At 39.8% G+C, this 8,726-nt stretch overlaps 1 non-coding gene across 1 annotated transcript; it reads left to right on the top strand.

Annotated features, from left to right (window-relative positions):
* Positions 1-6,215: 6,215 nt before the first annotated feature.
* LOC141597658 (small nucleolar RNA R71) lies at positions 6,216-6,323 on the top strand. Its single transcript, XR_012522881.1, has one exon. It is a non-coding gene; the product is annotated as a small nucleolar RNA R71 (small nucleolar RNA).
* The last annotated feature ends 2,403 nt before the right edge of the window (positions 6,324-8,726 follow it).

The following is an 8,726-nucleotide window of genomic DNA, read 5'->3' as shown; positions in this document are numbered from 1 at the left end:
AGTATTCAAAATTGACCTCATTTCAACTTTCACATTTCAAAAATTTAAGATGGGGTTTGTCCCTTCCGGGCTAGTGTCCTTTGCTTTCGCCAATCGCTTATTAGGAAACCGGTTAACCTCTAGACAATAGCTTTTCGGGGTGATAGTCACTCTGTCTCTGGGCGGCCGAAATCACAACCGTGTGGGGGCCCAATTCAATGGATCCCGCACCAAAGCACATCGAAGTGGTACGCCTCCATCAAAACAGTTTAAATTTCTCAACATTCAACAATTCATAACATTTGAGGTTTCCTTGGCATTAAATTACTTCCACATGACAAAATTTCTTGAAATGAGCACTTCAAGCTTATTGATAGAAAATATTTTTGGGTTGCCTTACCACAAGGTCAAACAAGGTCACCTAGACAAGTTAACCAAGTCCACATCGCATCACGGGGTTGGATAGGTGACTCACATGCAAACCCTTGACTAGACCTTGGGTCATGGGTCAAAAGATACTAGTATGACACTATCTAGGGTGTTTTACAACCATTCTAGTAGGCAAAGTCTTAAGTTGAACAAGTATTTGTAATGGCTTAGTTGCTCTTGTCAAAGTTCCTAATTAGGCATTTTTCAAAACATTTCTAACATGCAACTACATGCTATGATGCAACTAATATAAACATCCTAATGCAAGTGATTCTATCAACTAATATGACATATAAACTAAATGCAAGTCCTAAGTTCACATTATTATACCGCATCAATCAAAATAAAGCCACATAGTCATTAACATAAAGAGGAAAAAGGAGATTGGAAAGATCATACCATGCGGTCTTCATTATCTCATGTCTCGGATATGGCGTAGTCAATCAATGTGAACAAGGATAGAACAAACACAATATATACAAAACAATATATACACAAGACTACAAAAGGAAATAAACATGTTTTTGGGTTTTTCAATTTTCAAATTTTTATGATTTTCGAACTTTTTCAATTTTTTTGGATTTTTTGAATAAGAGTTAAATTTTAGAATTCCCATCCCCACACTAATATGGGCATTGTCCTCAATGGCCAAAATGATGGAAATTATGCAAAGATGATGCATGATTTCTACACTAAATGCAATCTATACTAAGCTACACTATATGATGCATGGTTTTTTGTTATGACGGAGAGGATAATTTAGATTACCTCCCGTTGTGTATGCATTAACTTCCCCAAACCGAGTTAGACACTATTGCTAATGTCCAAGGATGGGTGTAGTTCATGCACACACTATGCAATGCATGAAACGAATTTGTCATTTTGGATTTTGAAAATGGGAACAATAAAATGAGAACACCTCAATGGTACCGAGGTGTGAGTCCTCTATGGTGCTAGGACTACTCCAACAATGATCAAGAAAATAATTAAAAACAAAGAGAGAAATTGACAAACCATGAGAGGGTAGGAGCCTCCAAGGCTTGCTAATCTTCCATCTTATCATCACCATCATCACTTTCCTCATTAGAAGTGGTCACATTGCCACTTCCCTCTTCATTTGCTTCTTCACTTTCTTCCTCATCTTGCTCATCATCTTGCTCACCATCCTTTTCTCCTTCTTCACTTGCTTCCTCATCAATGTTATCATCAACTTCTTCATTACCAACAACCTCATTGTCACCCGAAACGACCCTAGATGCACCCGGAAATAGGACTTCTCTATCCGCCCAACTAGGCAAAGGACATGATGGATCAAGTAGTCCTTGCCTAGCTAAGTGTAGGAGGGGTGGATATTGAGCCAAGTAAGCATTTTTCCGATCCTCAAAGGCTTGCTTGTGCATTGCTTGCATGAGAAGAGTCAAATAATCATTTCTAGCTTCGACTCCTTCCGGCTTGAACTCTTGATACTCAAAGGGGTAAGGTGGTATGACAATGGAAGAGGAGGGCATTTCAAGTTCACCCTTTTGTTGTTGGATAATATACTCGGCCTCTTTAGAAAGGGGAAGTAGATAATTGGTCCGGTGGACGCTTAGACGACAAATCTTTGAAGGCAAAGTGAACGATCTAGCTTCACTAGTGAGCCATCCATACTTGGTATCAAGAGGGTTATGGGCAACCCACTTGTACTTGTGTATCATAGTATGCAAATCAACAAGATGACCACCCTCCTTTGCTTTATAATTGTTATCCTTGTTGAAGTTAGGATCAAAGTACTTAGCTAGGATAGTGACTAGGCCGCCATTGACAATAACGGTAGTGCCCTTCTTCCCACAATCAATGTTGAGCCATCTATCTACCAAAAGCCTCAAAGAATTGAAAGGCTTGGTGTGTACTCTTCCAATGTTCAAAGCCGATTCAAGAAGAATAAAATCAAGTTTGGTGAAATGGTTGGTATCTTTCCTTGCAATAATGGTGTTTCCTATGACCTTGTGCCATACTCTTATGCCCGGATGGTGGACTAAAAGAGCACGACTCGCATGAAAGTCCTCAAATTTCCTCCCGGAAATTGCCTCTCAAAGAGGGTCGGGGTCATACTTTCCATAATTCTTAAAATAACTCGGTTCATCACTAAGACCCAAAATTTCACCCAATTCTCTAAAGGAAATGCGTCTACTAACATTAGCTAGACGAAACTCAAGATTCTCCCTACTCTCAACTTTGGTGACTTTCAAAGAACTCAAAAATTCCAAGGTAAGGGAGGGGTATGTCAATTCTTTTGATTCAAACAATTTCTCTAACCCCATGGCTTTGAAAAAGGCTCTAGTTTGCTCAAGGACACCCAACTTTCCCAAGGTGTCTTCACAAATAAATTTGGTGGATTGAAGTGATTTCCTAGCAAACTTGGCAAAAGTATCTCTATGGGTTTTGGAAATAAAAGTTACCTCCGGATAATGCAAAAGTTGATCGATTTCCGGAGTAGAAGATGTTGTTGCTCCCATAGAAGGTTGTTGTTGTTGTTGCACTTCCAAGTTTGGTGTTGCTACCACCATAGCCAATGCTTTCTTTGCTTGAAGAGCCTTTTGCCTTTGTGAAAGTGTCTTTGGTGCCTTTGTTGCCTTTATTGCTCCCTTAGTCCTTGCCATTGATGAACTAACCAAGAAAAGAATGAAAAATCTTCAATTTGTAGTGTACCCAAATCGATTTAAAGGTGAAAGGCTTTGCCTTTATGAATTCAAAAATCGACTCAAAGGTTGAAGATTTTGTGCTTGGTTTTGATTTTTATTGAAAAAGGAGTGATTGATTTGTTGTTAGAAGGATGATTTGATTTGATTTTGGTGAATGTAGTTGAGGGATTTTGTTTTTGTGATAGAGAGGATGAGGGTTTTGATGTTTTGAAGTAGTGTTATGAATGAATGAATGAATGAATGAAGGTGGGAGGGATTTTATAAAGACCGAAAAATTCAAACTGCAGGGGCAATCCGTGCGGTTTCTGCCCAATACGGGCGGATTCTTCACTTTCTGGGTTTGATAAAACTCGCCTAAAGACGGGCGTATTCAAGAGAAGACGCTCGGATTTGCTTGATACGGGACGGGCGGATTCTTCAGAAGACGGACGGATTTCAGTCCAGGAATTTTTCTTGTTTTCCTCAGCAGAGAAGACGGGCGTCTTCTTTCCAAGACGGACGGATTTTCAGAGACGGGCGGATTGCTGTCCAAAACGCCCGGATTCTCTTACAGTCAAAAATCTTTCAAAATTTCAGCTTATAAGGACGTTCGTCTTCAACCCAGTACGCTCGGATTGCATGAAGACGGGCGGATTCTTCAGAATCCGCTCGGATTCTACCCCTTTGTACCCGGATTCAGTTCCATCCGTGTAAAATGCATATCCCTTATCGTCCTTCCATTCTTCTTCATGTCTCGTGTTCGTCATTGTGGGGGCGTTACTAAGGCATGATTAGCCTAGGCAATTGCCATCCCCACACTAAGCTAAAGCACTACACATCAATTGAAATTATTAGTCCCTCCCTCACTTCTCTCTCAAACATGACCATTATCTTGATCAAAGTAAATAAAAATCCAAAGATGACAAAAATGTAATACAAGAATTGAAATGCGAGTTAGGGAGTTAGAAATATTTACAAATGGTGGTTTAGGGAGGACTCCACCAAACTCTCATTCTTGATGAGATGTCAAGGGGGCATGTTCAAGGTGTTTTTGATGTTGCTCAACACCTTGAAAAAGTAATCAAAAGCTTGTTCATTATCATGGTAGAGGTCTTCAATAGAGCTTGGCCCTTGTTGTCGGTCTTGATCGATGGGATTACCAATGTAGGGATTAAAAATCCCTTCAAATTCGTCGTCCCAAAGACCACAAACTTCATCAAGTTGATCATTGAAAATCTCTTGATTTGATGGAGACAACTCTCCTAAATTCTTCTCTTGGCCAATGAGGCCATCCTCTTCTTCTTTGGTTGATTTTGATGAGCTTTGCAAGCTCTCCTTGTCACAATTCACTTGCTCTTTGAATGGAGCATCTTCAATTTTCTTCTTCCATTGGAGTTCCGATTTCTTCCTTTCATCCTTTTGGCTATAATGATCAATCATGAAACATGGTTCATGCAAATGAGGAGCTCTCATAGTCTTGTCAAGATTAAAAGTTATGCTTTCATCTCCCACTTCTAGAGCGAGCTCACCATGTTTCACATCAATCACCGCACCCGCGGTGTGTAGGAAAGGTCTTCCTAGAATGATCGGAATGTTGGAATCTTCCTCCATATCAACAATGACAAAGTCCACCGGGATGAAAAACTTCCCAATTCGTACGGGGACATCTTCCCATATCCCTAATGGTGTCTTCGTCGATCTATCGGCCATTTGGAGTGTGATATTGGTGCATTCAAGCTCTCCCATCCCCAACCTTTTACTTATCGAGTACGGCATAACACTCACACTAGCCCCTAGATCACATAAGGCTTTGTTGATCGTTGTGTCGCCAATGGTACACGGTATTGAGAAGCTTCCCGGATCCTTTAGTTTTGGAGGTGAACTCCCTTGAAGTATTGCACTACTCACCTTAGTGAAGGCGATAGTCTCAAGTTTCCGGATCGACTTCTTCTTTGTGAGGATATCTTTCATGTATTTCGCATAGGCTGGCACGTGATTGATTAATTCCGTGAAAGGAATCGAGACTTCCAAATTCTTCACAATTTCCATGAACTTTCCAAGTTGATCATCAAATTTGGGCTTGACTTGACGACTTGGAAAAGGAAGTATAATCACAATGGGCTCTTTCTCCTTGACCTTGTCTTCATTTTTCTTTGAACTTTCTTCTTTTGATGATTCTCCATCTTTGGAGTTTTGCACAATTTCTTCCTTATCACTAGCTTCCACAACTTTATCCTCAACTTGCTTCTTCGGTGCTTCATACCTTGTACCACTTCTCATGTGAATGGCACTAACCGTTTCATGTCTTGGGGGATTACTTTGAGGTGGTAATTGCCCCTTTTGTCTTTGTGAGCTTGAAGATGCTAGTTGAGTCAATTGGGTTTCCAACATCTTGGTGTGAGCTAGGATGTTGTTGATGGTGGTTTCCTTTGCTTGGCTATCTTTTTGCATTTGAGTGAAAAACTCTTGTTGATTCTTTTGCATTTGGAGGACCGCTTTTTGGACATCAAAACCTTGGTCATTTTGGTGATTGTGTGGATTTTGATTTTGGTAACCTTGGTTTTTATTGTAAAAGGGTCTTTGATTTTGGTTTCTCATGGGTGGTGGAGTGTATGTTGTTTGAGGGTTTTGAACATTTTGGCTTTTGTATGAGAGATTTGGATGGAATTTGGTGTTTTCATTGTAATAATTGGAATAAGGGGTACCACTCTTGTATGCTTGGAAAGCATTCACTTGTTCATTTGTTCCCCTACATTCACTTTGGTCATGTCCCAAAGTTCCACAATTCTCACATATCCCACTTGGGATTGATGAGGATGCCGTCATGGCATTAACATGATGCTTTGGTGATTTTGAGACTTCTTCAAGTCTAGCCATAGCTTTTTCAAACTTCAAATTGATTGTGTCAATATGAGCACTAAGTTGAGCACCCAATTGAGTAACGGAGTCCACTTCATGCTTTCCTCCTCTAGTAGCCTTGCGAGGTCTACTATATTGTGAGTTATGGACCGCCATTTCCTCAATCTTGTTCCATGTTTGATTGTCATCAACTTCGGTGAACATTCCATTTGATCCCATGTTGAGAATGTTCCTTGAATCTTCATATAAACCATTCCAAAATTGTTGTACCAAGAACCATTCGCTAAGTACATGGTGAGGACATGAGCGACAAATTCCCTTGAACCGCTCCCAAGCTTCATACAAAGATTCTTCATCCCTTTGCTTAAAACCCGTAATTTGAGCTCTTAGCATGTTAGTCTTTTCCGGTGGGTAGAATTTTTTGTAGAAAGCTAGAGCCAACTTCTTCCAAGAATCTATTCCGAAAGTGGCCTTATCAAGGCCCTTCAACCATTGTTTCGTGGTGCCGATTAGAGAAAAAGGAAATAAGACACATCTAATTTGGTCTTGAGTCACACCGGTTTGAGAGATTGCATCACAATAGTCGCAAAAGGTTTCCATATGAGAATGAGGGTCTTCACTAGGCATCCCCCCAAATTGGCTCCTTTCGACTAATTGTATAAAGGCGGATTTGGCAATAAATTTCCGGTTAGATGTTGTGGTGTAGGAGTACCATTGGGTAGGTTCTCCTCGGTGGGTACGGAATGTGACGAGAATTTAGGCATTGTAGGTTGATTTTGTGGGGTATTGTGTAATGGGTTCTCCTCTCCTTCTATTGCGAAAGGGTTGATGAAATCAATAGTTGGTTGAATAACTTCACTAATACCTCTCAAATTCCTCCTAGCAAATCTCCTATTGTTCGTCAAGGTTCTTTCAATTTCACGGTCAAAAGGTAACAAATCACCTTGTGACCTTCTAGACATGCAAAATATCAAACAACTTAAAAACAATTAGAACAAACCTTGAGGAGTTTTACTTCCCCAAGGCGAAGAAAGACACAACTAATAACAATAAAAGGAAATCTAAATCAAGCAAACACCGTCCCCGGCAACGGCGCCATTTTTGATCGGTCCGTTTCGTGTTCACAATTAAAGATGTGGTCGTTGGGTCGCGTCTGAATCAAAACACAATTTATAACTTCACAAACAACTCTACAATTAGTAAAGAGGCAAGTAAAGGTCGGATCCCAAGGGACGGGTATTGAAATGAGAATTCTATTGAAACTAGTGGTGTCTTAGAGGTGTCACAATTTGGGTTGATGTAGAAGGTCACTAACTAAAATAGCAATGAAAATAAACAAGCAAGATGAATTAAAAGGGGTGTAATCAATCGATTAAAAAGCACAAGGGTGTCATGGGATCATAGGGGAATCATGGGAATTGATCATACAAACATGTTCTCAAATTATAAGCAAGCAATTATTGTTGTGATGGATTGAGTTGGGTTATATCTTACAATCCTAGGAAAGTTTGGGTCCCGGAGCCGAATCGATTAGATTGTACAACACCTACAAGTCGACTTAATCTTCCCTACTCAACAACATGCATAGTCTAATGAGACTCGAGTTGGGTTATGTCTTACAAGTCTCATTGAAAAGATAGGAGATGGTGGTAAATACAAGGATTCATAGGCTTAGCATTTCATCAAATATAACATGTGCATGAGTTGAGGTCTATCACTGGGTTACAGATGGAGATCTTAATAGTTCTTATTTTCATGGGGTTATCAAGACAAGAAGAAATCAGAATACTGTACATGAAATTAGAGGTCTGAATGACATTCTTTACTCTGATCAACTAGGGATTCAGTCAGCTTTTCTTGAATATTACAAATCCCTACTTGGCTCAAAACTACCTACTTCACCTGTTAATTTTCATGTCATGAGGAAAGGTAAGGTTTGTGCTGAGGATCATATTAGCACTTTACTGAAGCCTGTTACCAAGGAGGAGATTAAAGATATTTTTTTTCATATTCCCAATGATAAGGCTCCTGGCCCTGATGGGTATAGTAGCAAATTTTTCAAGGATGCTTGGGATATTGTGGGCCATGAGATTATTGAGGCTATTTTGGATTTTTTTAGATCAGGGTGCATGTTGAAGCAAATTAATGCTACTCTGGTTACTTTGATTCCTAAGGTTGATAGACCTAAAATAGTCATGCAATTTAGACCAATAGCCTGTTGCAATGTTATTTATAAATGCATTTCCAAAGTGCTATGTAATAGGTTGGCTGAGGTTCTTCCTGACATCATATCTCAAACTCAGGGTGGTTTTATTCAGGGCAGAAGTATTCTGGAAAATATTATGATATGCCAAGACCTCATCAGACTCTACTCCAGAGGTACTGTATCCCCCAGATGTCTTTTTAAAATTGATTTACAGAAAGCATATGATACAGTGGAATGGAGCTACCTCAGACAGATCCTCAAAGCTTTGAAATTTCCTAAGCAATTCAGAGGTTGGATTATGCAGTGTGTGTCAACAGCCTCTTATTCTCTTAATCTTAATGGAGATATGTTTGGTTTTTTTGAGGGTCAAAGGGGGCTCAGGCAGGGAGACCCTCTTTCACCCCTTCTTTTTACTCTATGCATGGAATATCTCTCTAGATTATTGGCCTTTACTACCACTCACATGCCATTCAATTATCACCCTCTTTGTAGGCCAATGAGACTTACTCACCTCATGTTTGCTGACGATTTGCTATTATTCTGCAAAGGTGATATACAGTCTATCATGGTTTTACTCAGAACTTTTACTA

This window comes from Silene latifolia, chromosome 8 (assembly GCF_048544455.1).
Source record: "Silene latifolia isolate original U9 population chromosome 8, ASM4854445v1, whole genome shotgun sequence".
NCBI lineage: Eukaryota > Viridiplantae > Streptophyta > Magnoliopsida > Caryophyllales > Caryophyllaceae > Silene > Silene latifolia.
This window is presented reverse-complemented; position numbering and strand designations above follow the sequence as displayed.